The following is a 20,774-nucleotide window of genomic DNA, read 5'->3' as shown; positions in this document are numbered from 1 at the left end:
TAGTAGGCCTGTGTAATTGGTGAATCCACGTTGTTGGCAACCTAGTACCTTGACTATATACATCAAGGCCCCCTCTAGCCTGTCTGTACAGTAAGGCAGAAATTTTGTGAAGTTTGAGTTCAGTTGGTTAGTTCTACCAGGGAAAACTGAAGAAGCCAGTTGTGCCTTGGATTTGTCAAACAACTTGAACTATTTTTCAAACCCTTTGGAATCAGGAAAACTAAAAGTTCATTTTGCCTAGCACTTTTGCCCTTAATTTTTAAACCCATGTGTATTTTAAGAGAAATTTAATCCATATGTTTCTCATTCATCTACACTTAAATCATCAAAATGTTGTTTTGTAAGAGGTATTTGATGTCCAAGGTTTTCTGAGCTCTGTGAACCCTCTTTTCTTAGAAACAGAATGTGTGTTTTGCCAAAGGCTTGAGTCTTGGTCAAAATGCCAAACTGGTGAATTTTACATTTACCAGAGATGTCTTCCTCCTTCACTCATCCTAGAACAGAATCAGACCTTGGGGTGAGCCGTTGGCTGTTCTCCATCTGTCACGGCTCTCCTGGGCTCCTCGGTCTGTCACGGCAATGCACGTGCTGCAGGCTTTCAGCTTTGCTCTATGCTCATGGAATGTGAATCTACCCCATAGGATGACTCCGCAGAGTCTTCATAACCTTGAGTATAATTCATATATTTATATAAATTGCAAGGCAAAGCGAAAGTTCCTAACTTTTGAAAATTAAGGCACATGTGTAGATAGGAAAAGGCGACTTACATATCAAAAGGAATTCCAATGATTTACAAACGGTGTCACATTATCACTCCACATTTTATTTTTTCATCAATATAACAAATATATTTAGAAATGGCCATTGTTATTTGGAGATTCCTTTGTCCTTTTTATTTATAAAAGAAATGGATGCCATCAAAACTGACAAAGTCCAAAGTGTAAGACTTCCACAAAAAGATATTTTCAAAAATATTTCCTCTCTGTGAACAAATAATGTATCATACTTTCAGGAAATATAATGCTTTAAAACAATTGTATTAAATTGTAATGGCTTATAAAACACATTGCCTTATGTATTGCCTGAACAATGAAGTAAAAATATATCTTAAAATAATTAAGGGGGGCGGATTTTCTTCTAGCTAACTGTTTTGTTTTGTTTTGTTTTAAGTACTTAGAAAGACACCATAAAGTGTTACTCTAATTTTAAATGCTTGGTTTAGGGACATCCTACATCTTGCCCTTGCACAGAATACAAGGATAACCAAGGCCACTTCATTTTGTCGTTTAGAGATGTGGGTCTTTAGATTCCTTTTCTTTATTTGGCTGAACAGTTTGATAAATATGAGATCCTGTTGATTGAGAAAGCAATGGGGATTTTACCCTCGCTTTTTTACGTTTTCATTACCTTTATAACCTAAACTTTCAAAAAGTAGGATGGATGCTTTTGAGATTTCAAGTCGTCCTAAGTGTTTGGATTTTATGATTTTCCCTTTAATTACTTATGTAACCTTCGGCCTTCTACTATTCATGAGACTGTTTTTTTGAAAATGACTTGAGGTCAGTTATTTTGACAAATAAAAACCAGGCTTATTATTCAGCCCCTGAGTGAACAATCATCACAATGCTGATTATCTTTTGTTGGACTTGCTTAATAACGTCCTGAGTAGTTTGGTAGGATTTATAGCTTCCAGGATTTGAACAAGAGGTCATAAGGGTCTTTGCTTTCTGCCAACTGACCTTCTGTTTAAGTTTAAATTAACCCAGTCTTGTGTTCTCTTTATATCTGCTCTCCAAAGGCATGTCTGCTCAGAGCGTAACAGAGACCCCTGTAGCTGTCTAATCAAGTTATAGCCACATTTATTCAAATTTACTAAAGTATCTGAATGATTCTAAGACAAAAATGAAGAGAAATTCATTTATTAATGCATACACAGCCAAGTCAATGATAGAAAAGTTAGGTCAGTTGCGTGCTTTGGATATCGAATTGCTTTTGCAAATTCTTAATATTGTTTAGGAAGACAAAACATGTTGTTTTCTAAGCACTTTTCCAAAGAGCTAAATAAAGTTATTAAAAGGTATTTTAAAAACTAAAGTACATTTAAAATACCACAACCGATGATTTATAAGTTAAAACTAAAGTATGAAAATATTGGAATTAAAACCTTCTTTTTACATATTATTACCCACTTATAAATGGAAAAAGAACATAATTAATTTGACCATTGCTTTAGTCTTTAGTCTGTTTGTTTGTTTGTTCTTTCATTTAGACCGAAGATTCATCCACCATCATCTTGAGTATCCCTGAAGTATCGCTGATTTTACGGTGGATAAGGGAACATAAAATTTCTCCTGTACAGGAGAAAGAAATTATGTCTGGACTGTTATTTCTTCTCTCAGCACTATGTATTTCCATATTAATTCTACCCTTCCTTGTTATGTTATGTAGTTTGATGCTTTCCTACAGGTTCTCTCTCTCTCTCTCTCTCTCTCTCTCTCTCTCTCTCTCTCTCTCTCTCTCTCTCTCTCTCTCGTCTTTTGTTTTTGTTTTCTTCTGCGGGGTGGGGGGGGGGATAATTGCTATATTCTGCCTCTTTACGAGTTTAACAACTCTCTAGATCTAACAGTCCTGAATAGCACCACCTCCCAGTGAGGGGGATGTTAGTTTGAGAGGTTTTGTCAACTGTTTTTTTTTTTTTAAAGTAATCTCTTAACATTGCTGTCCTCATCAATAGCTACCTCTTGCTGGGGATGTCATAGAATTGAGGTATGGTATCAGTCAATGACAACCCCATGCATGTCAACCTAGAAATGAGGTCCCAGGAGGCTTGTACTGTGCCAGTGTTCTAAGAATAAGTTCTTAAATTATTTCTGTTACCATAGAAAACCTTACTGGTTCTAATTCCTGTATTTTAGGTCATTCAAACTTGAGGAAACCTTTTCCTGTTTATATGTCCCATCTCATAATGAATATATGAAACCAAATAATTTCTATAACCAACTAATTTTGAAGGAATTAATTCTTTGAATACAAGTAATTTGAAAGGAGGAAGACTACATTCAGAAAGGTGAGAATAGCATGGTGTCAATACTATACATATTTAGTAATATTCATATTTATGTAAGGAAGAAAATGTATGTAAATGATATTTATTATACAATTTTGCTGCTTTATGGATACTTATCTTCTTGAATTAGCCTACTTTTTATTTTTTCAATTATTCATTTTGCTTCATTCTATAATATTGGTGATTTTAATATTAAAGTACACACTATATCTGCACTGTATATGTGACTTGAAGAAAAAAACTTTTGACACTTGTCTGTCTTTTACTCTCCATTTTTGTGGCACTAAATATTGAATCCCAGGAATTCCTCAAGCTAGGCATGTGTTATGCCAGTAAGATAAACCTGCAGCTCAGATACTTAAGGGATTTTAAATTTACCTCTATAAACAGAATTAAATAATGACCAGCTAACAGGAATGTAAAGTCCATGGTGCCTAGAGACAACCTAATAAGCAGTTTTTTAAAATTAAGTCTTAAATATGTTTAACTATGTGTAATATTTTAATTCTACTTAAAAAGCATACTTTAACTTAAACTTTAAGTGTGTTAATTGCTCAGAAAGGAATTACTGACTTTAAATGTAGCTGTCCAAATACTTAGTAAGTCTAACTTGTGCATGCACAGCTCACTGGAAGATACTAAAAAGAGTGACACATCGGTTCCTTTATAATGTCTTACAGCGTGCTTATAATCTAGCCTAGGAAAGAAGCTATAATAGTCAAGAAATCTTGAGCAATAATCGAGTAGTAATTATAAGACATAACTCTAGAACATTTAAAAGAAGAACTAATGTTTGTTAAATAGCAAGCAGGAAATACATTCCAGAGCAAGAGACACCCATGCTAGGGGACTCTGTGTGTCATACCTGGTAGTCAAGGTATGCAATGCAACATGCTCAAAGTAGTGCAAGACATAAACAGGAGGGGCATGTTTTTAGGATAAGTATTATAAACTACTCGAGGACAGAGAGTTTGAGCCATCACAAAGATAATAAATGATGCTTCTTCCACCAGAGACCACAGACTTATGGCCCATTGGGCAAACCAAGGCCACACACATGTTTTCTTTGGCCCATGTCAAAATTTTACACAACACATATGACAGCTTTTAGAAATTGAATGATTTCATAATTAGAAAAAAAATCTGGGGTTTCTGGTTTCTCCTGAAACTCCCTGAAGATCTGCTATAACAGAGCCTGCATTTCCTTAACACAAATCGGTTGAGGCTGAGCAGTTGCTGCTGTTTCCTTTAAACTTGACCTCAATCACTGAGGTCTCTGCCAACTCCCTCCGTGCTTTCAGATGTACTTAGACCCAGTGCATGCACTGCCTGTGACCTTGCATTTTGGCATTTAGAAGCCTGCAAGCCCTGAAAAAAAAGGGGGGCATCCCTGCTCCAATCTGCAGGGGAAGAGACAGAGATACCAAGAAGACAGCATCTGGGGAAGCTGGGAGATGGTGATCAGAGGAGGCACTGAAGGAAATTAAAAAAAAAAAAAAAAAACCTAGTAAATGACACTTACTTGTTTCCTCCGTTTGCAATCAGATAAATGAGAGTACATAGGGAATTTTTTAAAGCACTTCACATTCTCATGGACTAACTACATGGTCCAGTAAAAAGCTCAGCTAATCCTGAGATTTGACTTCAGGAAGAACGTGCAAGGTAGGATCAGGTGGCTTTCTGTGGCCACTTAGCCCTGCTCACTGGATGTAGCTAGAAACTTATGGCTGAAATCTTAGTGAGAAAGAAAAAGAGGACATTTGTGGACATGTTCCTAGTTACCGCTTGAAAGTTTAATGAGTAGACTTGGTGGTACGGGTAATCCTAGCTCCTAAGGAGGCTAGGTTCAAAGCCAACTTGGACAACTTACCAAGTCGCTATTTCAAAATAAAAGTTTTAAAAGGCTGAGAATGTAATTGAATAGCAGAGAACTCACCCACCATGCACGGGGTCCTATGTTCAAACTACAGTGTGACAAAAGTAAATAAATAAAGTCTAACTGCAGTCATAGGTGACTCAACAGACTATATACCAATAAGTCAGGTAGGAGCTGATGTTCTTTCTTCTTCAGTATCTTAGGACCATAGCGGGATCCTTCAGTTCAAACTGTGTTGAGTAACCCCATTTTTCTTCCTAATGTTTGTCAACATCTTTATATACTTGTTCAAAGCACTTAGGTCTATGTAGGCTCAATTTTCTTAACCAATATATTTTATTACAACTTATTAATCGAACATACGACATATAACCCGACTAACCAAACCAATAGGAAATGAGGATTAAAGAACACAATAACAAAACCGTAAGGATATCAGTTCCGAGGAATGATTCTCCTGGCATAATCAGCAGGATTTCTTCTGCTGGAAACTGGAGTAACCAGAACCCAGAACCTCAGCAGGAGCAGGAGCCCCGAAGCCTTCGCTCGAGTGGTTCTCTCCAGGAGCATCTCGTAGTGCAGCGATGAACAGCCAAAACTATCCCAAGTCTCCAAAAGGCCCCACCTCCAGTTTTCAGCTCATTTATATATCTCTTCTCAGAGTCTGTTCATGGATCTTTTCAGCCGGCAACAATCAAGGTCCCGCATGAGGCGCTTGGTCTTCTAGTGGATTAACCTCACCTGTTCTCTCACAAGACCATTCCCCATCCCACACTTGAGATCATAACAAAAACAGGTTTATCTCTCCTTCATCTCCCCCTTTCTATTTAATAAAATAAGCTATATACAACAGGTCTAGCTAACTATATAACTGGTAATAGAAAATAAACCGCATCTCCCCACAAAACTGAAAGTATAAGCTAAGGGATTGCTTAAATGACTGAAAAGACTAGAAAGCTCCAAGGATTGTTCAAAATATGCCCCAGCAGTCCAGAGCAGCCCTGTCAAAGAAGTGGTAGTAAGCTCTGACCTACAGTGAGCTCTGAGAGAAGCGACAGGAGTCGAATAAGAATCAGGTACAGGTTGGTCTCTTATGCAGCTGTTATTGGATATATGTGCTGGAGTCTGAAATAAAGTCAGATACTCCAGTGACTTGACAAGAGTGAAGCTGAAATACTGGGCTGCTACAGCCTGCTGTCTTCAATTAGCATTGAGGAGGAAAGCTTTATTGCCGGCTTAACCACTTATGGGACACAGTGAAAAACCTCACTAGCCACACAGATGAATATTTCTGCCTCTATCTACTTTATCCAATTCTTCAGACATTGGGTGGCAATATTTTCCAACTCAAGCCACATAATACTTTTGACACTATTAATTTTCATAATGCGAACATTTTGTAGTGAGTTTTCTTAAGCCTTTATGCCTCCATAACATGAGAAGACTTTTAATTCATGTGGGCGGTATTCTGTGTCAGTAGGATTTCCAACTCACAGCGAAAGACTCGGTGGCTATTTTCATATGCAATCCTATCAAAAACCAATAACTGAAATTAAAAGAAGAAATTATGCATTCTCACATATTCACTAATGGTATTACATGGTGATTTCATTTTCTTAGCTTCCAAAAGGAGTGCATTGTTTTATTGTCATTTTAAGTGTGAAAAATCTGAGACAAGAGAATATAGCTTGCCTAAGAGAAACATTCAGAATAAAGTGGTAAGGCCCAATACAAAACCCACAACTCCTCCCAGAGTTCTAGCCTTCCTTGTCTTCTGAAAAAGGATAAATCATTTGCAAAAACCTAATCCAGTAAAAAGGCATTTCAGGTGTGTCATTTATGTAGCTTGTTGTGAGAGCATGGACAACAAATGTCCCATTTGCCTGTGAAAATCTGAAGCACACACTGATGAAAGCGGCAGGACGGACAGCCGGTGACGCCTTTTAATCTTCCTGCTCAGGGTATTGTGTAAATGATTTAAGGCTGTGAATGACTTAATCCTTTTTCACACAAGTCCTGGTCCCTGTAACACAATCCCTGAGATATTAGCAGGCAGTGCCTACCCTTTATGACAAGTTCATAGTTAACTCTGTTCACTTCTCACCTGGGAAGAGAAAAACTGTGCTGACTAGAAATACCCTCCCCTGCCCCACAATATGCATGGGCATATTCTGACATTGGAAAGTCACCTGCTAAGTGTAATGTTCCTTTTCTCTTTTCTTAAGTGAATTTGCTATGGGGCAAATGCTTTGCAACCTTGGCCAAGTAAAGTGCAGCAAACACTGAAAGTGCTACAATCTTTGGCTCGGTCATTACCAAAATAGGATGTGCCCGCCAATCTTTAATGACAACATGCTAAGCAATTAGAGTGCCCAGTAGGTCAGCACTTCTATCTCCACTACCGAGTGTGCTCCAGTCTCAGGACAATGTACTGGATGTGAGACTGTTCGGGGATCTGAACATCCCCAAACATGTTAATCCTCATAGTATTAGCCACTTATTTTCCGTAGAGACACATGTTTGGGACTTTATTATATATTTTTTCCAGAGAACAATTGACATTGTTTCACAGCTACTGATTTTGCTTCTTTTAAGACAACTTTCCCACACACATTATCTTCGTTGTAAAGAATCTAAATATTTGTGACAGCAGTGACTACTGTCAAAACGCTACCCAGGCCACAGTAACTTAATTTTCAATGGTGACTTTGAAAACAGACTTTGAATCTTTTTTAAAGAAAGGACATTGCTTATAATGCTTATAATCCTTTAGCTTTAAACAGCTATTAATGTGCTTGCACCATTACTTTTTTCAGTTCTAATTTAAATTTATGATTTAAAAAAAATGATTCCCGTTTTTAAAAAGGATGCCAAAAGTTATTTCAATCTGTTAAAATACACAAATCTTAATTTTTGTTTTTGGATTAATTTAGTTATGCTTGACTTTTAACCAAGCAGGGTTCTATCCACTTTAAGATTCCCTGAGAAGTTTCTAGAGGAGGCTACCCTGCCTCCTCTGCTGCTCCTGGGCTGCCCCTTCTGCTTCCTGGAATGTTGCTGTTATCCTCAACTGCAGACAACAGCTGCAGTTTCTCCCAGAACTTCTTAGCAGCTGTGAAACACTACTGTCCTGAGTAGCAACATTTGTTGGTGAGCGTTGATAAGTGATTGTTATCGTAATGAAATTACTCCATAGGCTTCGGCTAGTCTTTAGTCACATTCAGTGGAATTTGCTTTATGTGAGGTACTGAATTCACCATACTCACTAAACTTATTCTAAAGGAGGTGAAGGGCCAGAGGCAGTGAATTATTTTTTAGCAGTATTGCTGTGAAGACAAATTAGTGCCATGTAACCAGGCATGAAAGTATGAATTATGACCAATTAAAATGTGAAATAAATTAAGGGGTATTATCAGACTCCCACTAGAATCCCTGGGAGTATGGTGAGTCAAGGTGTCTGGCAGTTAATCAGCCCTGGGGAGGCAGCATTGGGAGCATCATAATTAAACAGGTGCATGTACCTTTTAAAGTACCCTGGAGCCATATATTACTGACATCTGTAGAAAGATGGAATATACATTCCAGTAAGTCACTTTCTGGGTATAAAGCTGTCTTGTGGGAGGTAGAAATACTCTAGCAGTATTTCAAATCTGAAGGAGATTGAGACAAGAAACAAAAACATTGAAAAATAATCAAAGTCCATGGTTAACATCAAACTCAATGATGAAAGACTAAAAGCTTTTGGTCTAAGATCATGAACAAGGCGTAGAAGCCTACTTTTTATCACGTCAACTTAGCATAGTGAGTGCTAAAAGTCCTACAAAAAAGTAATTAAAGAAAGAAAGAAAGAAAAGGGGAAGGAAAGAAAGAAATGAGGAAAGAGAAAAAGGAAAGGAGTCAGTGGAAAGCAGTGACATAGAAATAGTTGATAAATATAAAACAATTCCTATCAGCAGTAATCTGTACAGAAGTGAGAATAATTATGAGCAGATACTACTCCGTGCACATTAGGATGCCTACTACTCCGTGCACGTTAGGATGCCTACTCCTCCGTGCACGTTAGGATGCCTACTCCTCCGTGCACGTTAGGATGCCTACTCCTCCGTGCACGTAAGGATGCCTACTCCTCCGTGCACGTTAGGATGCCTACTCCTCCGTGCACGTTAGGATGCCTACTCCTCCGTGCACATTAGGATGCCTACTCCTCCGTGCACGTTAGGATGCCTACTCCTCCGTGCACGTAAGGATGCCTACTCCTCCGTGCACGTTAGGATGGCCTACTCCTCCGTGCACTTTAGGATGCCTACTCCTCCGTGCACGTTAGGATGCCTACTCCTCCGTGCACGTTAGGATGCCTACTCCTCCGTGCACGTTAGGATGCCTACTCCTCCGTGCACGTTAGGATGTCTACTCCTCCGTGCACGCTAGGATGCCTACTCCTCCGTGCACGTAAGGATGCCTACTCCTCCGTGCACGTTAGGATGCCTACTACTCTGTGCATGTTAGGATGCCTACTCCTCCGTGCACGTTAGGATGCCTACTCCTCCATGCACGTAAGGATGCCTACTCCTCCGTGCACGTTAGGATGCCTACTACTCCGTGCACGCTAGGATGTCTACTCCTCCGTGCACGTAAGGATGCCTACTCCTCCGTGCACGTAAGGATGCCTACTCCTCCGTGCACGTTAGGATGCCTACTACTCCGTGCACGCTAGGATGTCTACTCCTCCGTGCACGTAAGGATGCCTACTCCTCCGTGCACGTTAGGATGCCTACTACTCCGTGCACGTTAGGATGCCTACTACTCCGTGCACGTTAGGATGCTTATTATGAAAAGGAAAGAAAGGAAGGAGGAGGAGGAGAGAGGAGAAAAGCTGTTCTTCATCAATGATACATGAAAGTCTGCAATGTAGAAACTGCTAGAGGTGGTAGTTAATATGAAATTAATAGAATTCTTGCACAGTAGAAATGATTGATGCTCCTGCTTTTATAGGAAGGAAATAGGAAAGGAAGTGGGACAACCTTGGTTCCTAAAATCAGGAACAGTTTTCCTCACAAAGTGGGATCAGGAGAAAATATCATCTAAGGATATAGGCTAATGGATTTTACAGCCTTGACAAGCTGTGGCTGTTTATATTGCTTTCAGGAGGACAAGTAGAAGTGAGTGGAGCGAGCTGAGGTAGAAGCAGTGATGCAGAAAGCTCTGGCTTCCAAGGTTGGGAGGCAGAATCATTGAGCTTTGCTGTCAGTGAATGAGTCTGCCATGGCATCCTGACATTCCTACCTCCTCCTGGCCGTGGGAGCTCAAACCTCCAGAGCGCAGAGATGAGAGGAGGGAAAAAGTGAGTCACAAGGCCAGAACTGATTTGAGGCAGGGGAGAGAAGGCTATAAACAGGATTGTGATGTAAGCAGTGCCTGAGTACAAGGGAAGAGAGGGACTCTGAGGGAAAAGCTCCTGGCCCACAAGAAGAGACCAAAAAGAAGCTCACTGAAGCTGCGCCAGGGCCTTTCAAGTAGACATTTTCCAAAACCAGTCCTGGGTAAGATAGCTAGGAGGGAGATGAAGGTGCTGCCCAAGAGCACATTTAAGGGGAAAGAAAATGAATGTGTTTTGTACATGTATCTTATTCATTCAGTTTTATTAAATATATCCTTTGAGAAGTCAGAGAAGAACGCTTTCACACTGGAGCAGAGACAATGGTTCAGAAACCATTACAAACCTTTCTAGACATGTTCAGTGGATGGTACACAAGTACTGACTGGACAACTCAGTCAGGTTGAGATATGGAGGAAGACTTAGATTTTGAGGGGGGTAAACACAAGGCAGGCAAGTTGTAAATCTTGACAGTTGCTAGGAGGAATGAAAACCAGAAAAGGAGAAAGAAAGTCAGGCCTTTCTGAGTTAATTTGGAGAGGGCCAGTGGGTTTAGTAATGGAGGTCAGTGAGCAGTGGTATGGAAGAAAGGAAGGGAGTGAAATCGCATTTCCGAAGTACCAACAACAACAATTTTATGGTTGTCGGTCACCACAGCATAAGGAACTATATTTAAGGGTCGCAACATTGGGAAGGTTGAAAACCACTTGTCCAGAAGGAATGAATACTCCATCCTCATTTGGTGGAGGGTGGAAGGGAAGAAGTCGTGTGGCTTTTGAGAAAAGATTACTGGCATTGCAGAAGTACAAGATCTTTGGAGCTTGTCAAGCAAAAGTCGCACTAAGCAATATGATTCCTAAGCTAGAGGCATACTGAGGGTCACAGTCTATCCTGAGCCAGAACAGTCCATCTCCCATGAGCCTTCTTAGCCACAGTCTATGGAAAGTGTGGCTTAACCTTGGTAACCAAAAGTGTTTGGAGACTTGCACAGCTATGTAGTAATTGTGGTGGTCGTGGAAGATAGCAGAGTTGAAAGCAATGCTAAGGGAAAAAAAACTTTAAGAATGTGTTTCAAGTATTCATGAGGTCTTAGGCTAGATCTATAGCATTGAAAATAAAATAGAGACAATGTTATATTGTAACTAAAAGTACTGCAACAGACATTAAGCCAGACACTCCTTGGGATTAAAAATCCTAGCCTGAAGTTTATCAGTTTAGTGTCTTAGTGTCACCATCCTCACGTGCAGATAATCCTTGACACCTACCCCATAGGGCTTGCATGAAAGAGAAACAGAGAATGCACATGCTAATCTATGTAAAGTGAAAAGTATTCAAAGGAAGCTATGTATTTTTAATAAATCATGACATCTAGTAGTCAAATTTGGCTAAATTTGAGACCTATTTCAATATGTGAAAACACACTGAAGTCATTTGTTTATGTCAAAACATTCTCCTTAGCACATTACTACAGTTTCTGGGATAGAAAATTATCATAGAATCCCTAAAAATTTTCACTAGTTTTGAGTTTTTCCCTTCCATTTAATCTAATAAATTATATCCTTCTTACATTTTAGTCTTATTGAATATAACAAAGTAAAACTGGTTTTAAGTATTTTGTTATTTAACTATTGCCATTTCAGGCATACAAGCTTACCACTTCTACCAATACTATCAACTACTGTCAGTAAAATCATGGCTGAAACTAAAATGTCATATAGTTCCCATAATACTTGCATTTGTTATTTTCTAAACCAGATATATGCCATTAAACGTGCATGTAAAAGTATACACTGACTTAATACAGTGGAGATTGTGTTCGATGGGGTGAAAATTTATTTCCATAAATATCCTAAATGTTTTGTAAAAAAAAAAAGAAAAAAAGAAAAAAAAAACTAAAATCTGTTTCTCGATATGTAATCTTAACGCTTTTTTAAAAAAACCTCCTCACTCTAACATATTTGTCTTTGAAATAAAATGGCCATCAGTGAGTGAGGTTGCAAAACCAGACGTTTGTTTCCCTTCAGACTTGAGGAGCCAGCACAGTGCAGTAAATACAACACAGCACGTACCCTTCTAGTGGTTCATAAAACGACATGTTTTGTTGAAGTACAAAGTTAGGGAGCAGGTTAATGTCTGAGAGAAAGGCGCCGCCCAAGTGATATGCTTTGGCACATCAGGTTTTGGACAGCAGCAGCTGATTGGGGCCAACAATGATACTAACCCATTTGTTGTACCTACTAAAGGAAGGAGGAAACCTTCAGAAACCCAGACTGTGTTTAGCTCCTGAGTTTAGTGAACTTCAGTTCATGCTAAGGTCTCCTAAGAACAGGAAGAGTCCAAATTTCTGCCACCGAAGGTTGGAGAAGCCTGGTGACATTAATAAGATCCAGACCCCCCAGGCCAAACAACTGCGGTCTTCCTTATCCGCTGTCCCACAGGGTGGGCCTGTTGGAGCTTTCCATCTCCCCTCCCTGATCTCCTCCTCCTCATGTCTGATCTGTAATGGGGGGAAGGGGAAAAGAACATAGGAGCGGAGGCCTCCAGAAATTACAGTTCTAATTTAGCATTAGCAGGAATTTGTAAACTGCCACTTAGCAGATAAAACTAAGAGCTACTAACTACAAACACAGCCAAACAATATCGTCTGTGACCGTTTAATGGAGGCCTTGATTGGAAACACAGAAGGCAAGAAGTGTCTGTACTGGAAAAGACGGAGCAATAACGTATTCCGAGAAAAATAAATAAATAACAGGGCTCGCACCCAAAATAAGCATTCCAGAAATAAAAGAGACGTGATCAGGTGCAGAGGAAGTTAAAATTAATATACTGATTTTGAACTGCAACGTTTTGACACAAGTTTTGACACTTTGGCTGTGAGTGTTGAAGCTGGGTTGGCCTGAAATTGAAGAATTGATATGATAAACTTCAATACTTAGAAAGTTTAATTTTGCAAGATTATATACAATTTAGGCTTATTTCTGATTTTGTCTTTGTCTCAAAATATAATTTCTTCTTTGGAGTTATATGAATGATGAAATAATCATCCTTGTGATGTTGCATATCATAATAGCCTAATTTGAATATTCATTTGTTTCCAAGAGATTGTCCATGCTTCAAAGAGTAATTTGTTTCTGAAGACAGTTTAAGAGTAAATCCTAGAAAAGTAAAGGAATAGTTACGGATATTACAGGGGCACAAACACTTTTTAATACTTGGGAAACGTTGTAGTTCATCAGTTTCCTGGTGGTAATCAATGTGAGGGCCAAGACAACCATCCATTTTGTTAAGACGCTGTTCTAGCCCATGCTATCGTGTCCAGTAGTCACCAGGCACATAAAACAACCATCCATTTTGTTAAGACGCTGTTCTAGCCCATGCTATCGTGTCCAGTAGTCACCAGGCACATGACACTAAATTTTTCAACAATTAAAAATAAATAAAAATCACAGCTTCTCAGTTGACCTGGTTATATTTCAAGTGCTCGAGATAATGAAATATGGTCAGAAGCTAGTGTGTCCTGACATATATGCATAAATAAATCATTTTTTGTCTTTGTAAAAAATTGTGGGATAGTACTTGTAAGTCAAAACAGTTCTGAAAATTGTATATTTGGAAAAAATATAATTCCAATAAGAAGAAAAGCATGTTTGTTTTGGGCAATATTTTCAAAGATTTTTCTAAGCAATAATAATGCTGAAGTGTATATTTATATTATTCAAATTGAACAATCTATTTTATTCATGTGTTTCCTTATTGTATGCAGAAGAAATTTTAAGTGATTTAATAATTGTAGAATGATACATCAATAAAACTTAAAAACATTGAATTTAAATATTGTAACAAATTAAGTGTTTTATATTCAGATTATTCTAAAAAATAAATTTGATTAAGCCTAAGTATAATATATAATGGAAACTAGCACTTATTAATTTAAAAATATCATAGGAAAACTAAATATTCACCAATTAATTTTTCTTTATTATTTTTTATTCTAAAAATGCCTGTATTAAATTGTGTCAGATATTCAAAAAGACTAATTCTTACATTGTTTTTATTCAAAACAGATCAACATAAGTACCCAATTTGATTTCAAAAATTACAATTTTTTAAATATTAAGACAATAACATCAACAGAGATCCTTCTGTTGAACCATGGTGAATGGTACCAGAGATTTCCGTTCTTAACTCTTACAATCTACTGAATCCAATTTCTCTCTTAAGTCAGTGACTCATTCAAAAAAAAACTACATGTAAAAGTATGTGCACACATGTAAATATAATCAGAGCCTTCACAGCTATTGTGCAAAGGGAACAGTTTCTTTGGCCGTGGTTGGTAGGAGTTAAAGCGATGGTCAGTATGAATGCATGAGGACCTGCTCAATGCGTGTGGCTTAGAGCGTTTGTCCCGTCCATGGAGGAAGGGACAGGTGCTCAGTGCTTTCACATGTTAGGTTTAAATGAACTCAGGGCGTGTTCCTTTAGTACCAGCCTATCTACTTTGCTCACTTTGTCATTCTTTTGTTTCTGCAGACATTTTGTGATGTTTCTTTCCTTAAAAAAAAAAAAAATAAGTTCCGTTTGTTGCACCATGTAGGAAGCAGTCCATTAAATAGTTAAATAGTCGCACAGTTCCTAGAATTAGCCTCTCCTGTCAAGAACCAACTTCTTTTCAAAGTGCTTTAAGAAAGTTAAGGAATACAGCCATGCAGGCTTACGTCAGTTTCAGTAAAAGCGTTTCATCAACAAAGGACTTCATAGAACTCATCTGATGAGGCCAGGAGAATACACGGCACCATTAGGTTGCCTTAAATATAAAAGCAGATGTCGGAGTATGGTCTGTTTACTGTTTACGAGCGACTGCCATGTACCCCAAGTGTTGCTGTTTAACCTTGCCTAAGAAATTATTCCTGATCTGCTGATTAAAAGACCTCCACCTGGGCAGGGCAGAATGGGTTGGGTGTGGACAAAGTCTACTGACTTTAGGACAGAAGGAGCTTGGGACTGAAAAGTAGACACAGGAGGAGGAGGAGGAGGAGAATCACCATGAGAGAGGCAAGAACCACGTGGGCCAAGAGGAGGATCTCTGAAGTTCCACATGGAAAGAAATGGCCCAGATGAGCAACCTTAACAAGTATTTTGGGATTACGGATGGGAGGCAGCCCAAACAGAAATAATTAGATGCAGATGGCATGAGATGGAGGCTGGGAGACAGTGGAAGGTAGTTCAGGAGGTAATATTTGCTATGTTCCAGGTGAAATAAGGCTATTCTAAAATGTATTAGGTGTTGGTCTTAATTGATTGTGAAAGTCAGTTAAATAATACCACCATAATAATTACAAGCCTAAATAATAAGCACTTATTAGGCCACACTTTTAAGTTAAATATATATTTAATTTCACTTCATTTTATTTATTTATTTTTTTAAATTTCACTTCATTTTAAACAATTAACTAACTGACCATTTAATCAATGCCTGTAGCGAATGCTGATAACAAAAAACAAGCTTTTATTCTCCCTGGGTCTGAATGTATGGGCAGGTCTCACAACCTACACCACTAAAGTTTTGTGAGAAACGGCACAGCGACTGTCATGCTCAAAGCATCTGTCTTATGTGTTTGTTATGCCTGAATTATATATTTTTTAAAAACAATTGCAACATGTGACCTACCTGGAATATGGCTAATTAGAGCAGATGGGTGGCTGGCTTCAATCAAAGCAACCAACCATTGAGCAGGCTAAAAAGAAAACTAACTGGCCGATGCTTTTATCTACCCTGGAGGTGACCTGTGGCACATGAGACCCACTCTCAGAATAATATATAAGAAGAGTGAGAAGCAAAAAAAGGAGAAAGAGATTGGGGACAGGGGAATACTCTCATTTGAGTTATCAATGGAAAAACCATGATGCTTAGATGGGAAAGGACCACTCTTTGTGTGTAGTAGCTGATAGAGTTATTATTGAGTGACTAGACTTCCTCTGAAACCTAAACTTAAAAAAGAAAATTCCAGATGCCAAAGATCTTGCAGTTCTCATTGAGAGATGCAAGGGCCCTGTTGAGATGTTTGGGGCATCTTCACTCATTTCCTTGCTACTCAACCAAGAAGCCCTCAGATTACAAAAGCATATTGAATTTATTGCTCACAAAAGAGAAAGAACACATAAGCCCATAAGGTATAAACATGCATAATTAGAAATTTTCAATTAATAGTATAAATAATTGGAAACAAGGCGTAATATAAAAGGTTACATTTTGTGAGAACAGGATAACACTGCACAGTGATTTTGGGTTATCTTTCTTTTTCGGATCCAGTCACAGCTGCAAGAAATGCAATTAAAGTCGGAAAGATATAGCTGCCTCTAGATGTATTCATGCATCGTTGTGTTTCTGCCAACACATTAAAACTTACACTGAGCTTGTGACCTATCTTAGTTGGCACAAATCAGCATCAATATGAGCTCAAAGATAAGACAATTTGTGTGTGTGTGTGTGTGTGTGTGTCCATCCATGTGTGTATATGAGTGTATGCACCTTTGTGTGAAGAGGCCAGAGGGTGACACTGGGGATATTTCTCTATTACTTTCTACCTTATTTTTGGAGGCAGAGTCCCTACGTGAACTTGGTCTAGTCCTTTAGGCTACACTGGCTGGCCAGTCAACCTGGGGAATCCTCTTGTCTGACTCCTGAGGTTACAGGAGTGAGCCATCACACCTCTGAGGAAAAATACACTTAAACGTCCTGAACAAATAACTTTTGCTTGTTCTGTGTGGTTTTTTTTTTTTTTTTTTTTTTTTTTTTTGGCATGACCTCACCATGTAGCCCTGGTTGTACTGGAACTCACCATGTAGACCAAGCTGGCCTCAAAATCACAGAGATCCATGTGCCTCTGTCTACCAAGAGCTCAGATTAAAGGCGTGTGCCACCACACCCAGCCAAATAGCTTTTTATCTGGTCAGTTATTTGTCTAAAATACATCCAGAACATGGAGAAAGCCACTAGCAATGGTCATTAGTGATTAACTATAAGTTACACAGGCTGTGGTAAAGACAGAGTTATTTTTTTTAAATTTTTATTAATTTATTCTTGTTACATCTCAATGGTTATCCCATCCCTTGTATCCTCCCATTCTGCCCCCCCCCATTTTCCCCTTATTCCCCTCCCCTATGACTGTTCCTGAGGGGGACCTCCTCCTCCTGTATATGCTCATAGGGTATCAAGTCTCTTCTTGGTAACCTGCTGTCCTTCCTCTGAGTGCCACCAGGTCTCCCCCTCCAGGGGATATGGTCAAATATGAGGCACCAGAGTTCGTTTGAAAGTCATACCCCACTCTCCACTCAACTGTGGAAAATGTTCTGTCCATTGGCTAGCATGAAAGCCTTCACTTACCAGGAAACTGGGACAGAGGGGAAGACATCCTATTGGGACTCTAGATGAGAGAAGCATGGGAGAATGGCAAAGTAGAAGGATCCAGTGGGTCCTAGACCTACAAGTAGAACATTATGATAGGCAGATTTGGGCCCAGGGGTCCCACTCAAACTAAGGCACTAGCCAAGGGCAATACAGGCGGTAAACTTTAAACCCCTACCCAGATCTAGCCAAAAGACAGAGTTATTTGTCTCAGTATTCTATTTACAATCCATGATCTGTCTCCATCACATTCTTTAAACCTTTAATCCCAGCACTTGGGAGGTAGAGGCAGGTGGATCTCTGTGAATTCAAGGCCAGCCTGGCCTACAAATCTAATCCAAGAGAGCCAATATAACACAGTGAAACCCTGTCTCAAAAACTGACTCAGTAAATAAATAAAATACAAAATTAATTTGAAACCCCAGGATAATTTGTTTTCACAGATCAATAAAAATATGTGAGCTCTTTACTTTTGTATGCTTTACAAAAGCAGAAATGACTTAGGATAACACCAGTCTTCACATTTCTGTAATCAGTTTTAGGTCTAGGCGCAGAAGGGAACAAAAAAGTTCAGTATAAAACTACGTAAAACGCCCTGAATTTTATGTGTCACATCAGGAACAACCCCTTCACAAGGGTATTCTCAGGGCTTTCATGATCACACACAGTTAATCAACAAGCGTACAACACTAGGCAAATGTCAACCTGAGATGGCGTTTGGTAGGGAAGAACGCAGCTTCATCACTCAGATACTGATTAGCTAAAGCAAAGCAAGATTTGACATATTCGTCGATGAAATATGCTCCACCAAGTGCTAATGGATGCAGAGTTGACAATTTATTCATTGCACATTATCAGCCCTGCCCTGTAATATAGCAAGACCAGAAAAGGAGAAAGCATGTTTTCCAATACACTTTAAACACACGAGGAGGAATCTCAAGTTCATGTGTGTGTGTGTGTATGTGGGTGTATGTGGGGGTGTGGGTGTGGGTGGGTGTGGGTGGGTGGGTGTGTGGGTGTGTGTGTGTGGGTGTGTGTGGGTGTATGTGGGTGTATGTGGGGGTGTGGGTGGGTGTGGGTGTGTGGGTGTGTGGGTGTGTGTGTGTGGGTGTGTGTGGGTGTGTGTGGGTGTGGGTGGGTGTGGGTGGGTGGGTGTGGGTGGGTGTGGGTGTGGGTGTATGTGGGTGTGTGTGGGTGTGAGTGGGTGTGGGTGTGAGTGGATGTGGGTGGGTGGGTGTGCGTGTGTGTGTGTGTGTATGTGTGGGTGTATGTGGGTGTGAGTGGGTGTGTGTGGGTGTGTGTGGGTGGGTGGGTGTGGGGGGGTGTGTGGGGGTGTGTGGGTGTGGGTGTGGGGGTGTGTGGGAGGGTGTGTGTGGGTGTGTGGGTGTGTGGGTGTGTGGGGGTGTGTGGGGTTGTATGTGTTATTTAATACATAGCACATTTATTTTTATCATAAAACAACATGCTACAATACTACAAGGCTATTGTTTAAAAATGTCAAGAGCTAAAATATTAAATACTGTATGTAATCCAGATGGGGAATTCTAAAGACACTGGGCAAGGGAAGAAGAAAATTTTAAGAATTGTTTGAGTTAGCAGCCGTTCAGTTTTCTGGCTTTGTTTTATCACTAGCAAGGACTTAAATCTTAGGACAGCAGTAAGTATAGCTGAAGAATATAATTTGCTACAAATCCCTCATTTTTAATTTGTCTTTAATATAATTTTATTCCCATTAAAATGCCCTGGGCTATGTGAATCTTTTGTATTGCAATGTAATTAACATCGAATTTAGAGGCTTTTTATTGTCCTTTCTGTTGCTTTTGGATGTGTCTTACCATTGCCTGGATTGTGTAGGATAGGACATATTAAACTGATTTTCCAAGTATATCTCTATGCTGTCTAACTGACAAAGCAAGCAGCTAGTTTAGAGATGACTTCCAAGGACCGATGCATTTTCCTTAATCAGACAGTAGACGTCTAGCCACGCCAAGTTACACTGCAATCAAATAAGCCCCAACCTTATTATCAAAAGCAAGTGCTTCCATTGAATTATATATGGGAAAAGGTAGCATAAAACATAAACAAAAATAAGACCCTTTATTTTAGGGTTTTTGGGGTACGATTTACTTAGAATAAAAGGCTTGCACGTCCCTGAGATTAGATATTAATTTGCAGCACATTGTCATGACTTAATAAGTACTTCTGTTGTACAGCGAGCGGCACTGTCTCCCTTCGAGTTTGAGGAGTTGTTTGCTTCCTTGCTTGCTTGCTTTGTTTGTTTTAAGTTTTAGTTTTGCTGGTTAGAACTGCCTTCAGAAGCGTCCCAAGTCTCCAGTAGCCATGACATACTTAACAGGACACTTACCTCAGGAGCTCAGTGACCGCAAATCCACCTTTTTGTTCTCAGTGCCTGACACAAAGCAGCTGGCCTCCGGCAGGCTCCAAACGTCATCACTTGACTTTTCTTAAACCATCCTTCACATTAAAAATTGTAAATAGATAACAGTTACTACTGCTACAAAAAACAAAAAAACAAAAAACAAAATAAAACAAAAAACAGTTTTGAGATGAGCCTGGCAGCAATTTGTCATAACATGAACAATACTGTGCTGGTTTTGGTCTAGGACTTATCTCGGATTTCAATCACACACAGAAGAACGCCTGGTCCTTGCAGGCAACCACTGTGGTTTTATTTGTTTGTTTGTTTGTTTGATTGATTGATTTGTGTGGGGATTTTATTTCCTTATTTGATTATGAAGACACACATGAAAACTGCCTCATGCCAAAAGCCATAAAAATAAGGCTCTCTTTGGCGGGTGAAATTTTCATCTCATTTTATTATGTTGTCAATGAGCTGCTGATATTTGCTTGGCTTGTTAACATGATAGCTGACAGATGAGAAGAAATAAAAACTACTAGCCTGTGAAAGCCAAATCAAAGACCCAGGCTGAGGAGCAGCTCACGTTACTCAGGTGAGGCCCTCGGATCCTAGCCGGTCACCCGGCTAATGGTCGGAATGCCCAGCGTTCCATTCGGATGACCCATGTGCTAA

The 20,774-nt window shown here is 39.3% G+C and overlaps 1 long non-coding RNA gene across 1 annotated transcript in view; it reads right to left on the bottom strand.

Moving 5' to 3' along the window:
* LOC127212508 (uncharacterized) overlaps positions 1-20,234 on the bottom strand; it is a 36,065-nt gene extending 15,831 nt beyond the window's left edge. Inside the window, exons 1-2 of the long non-coding RNA XR_007833554.1 lie at positions 20,088-20,234; positions 14,824-14,868 (exon numbers count right to left, since the gene is read on the bottom strand). This is a non-coding gene — a long non-coding RNA (uncharacterized LOC127212508). The remainder of the gene's footprint in view (positions 1-14,823; positions 14,869-20,087) is intronic.
* Positions 20,235-20,774: the final 540 nt, after the last annotated feature.

This window comes from Acomys russatus, chromosome 30, assembly GCF_903995435.1.
Source record: "Acomys russatus chromosome 30, mAcoRus1.1, whole genome shotgun sequence".
NCBI lineage: Eukaryota > Metazoa > Chordata > Mammalia > Rodentia > Muridae > Acomys > Acomys russatus.
Note: the sequence above shows the minus strand (reverse complement) of the source record. Positions and strands in the feature narration are given on the sequence as shown.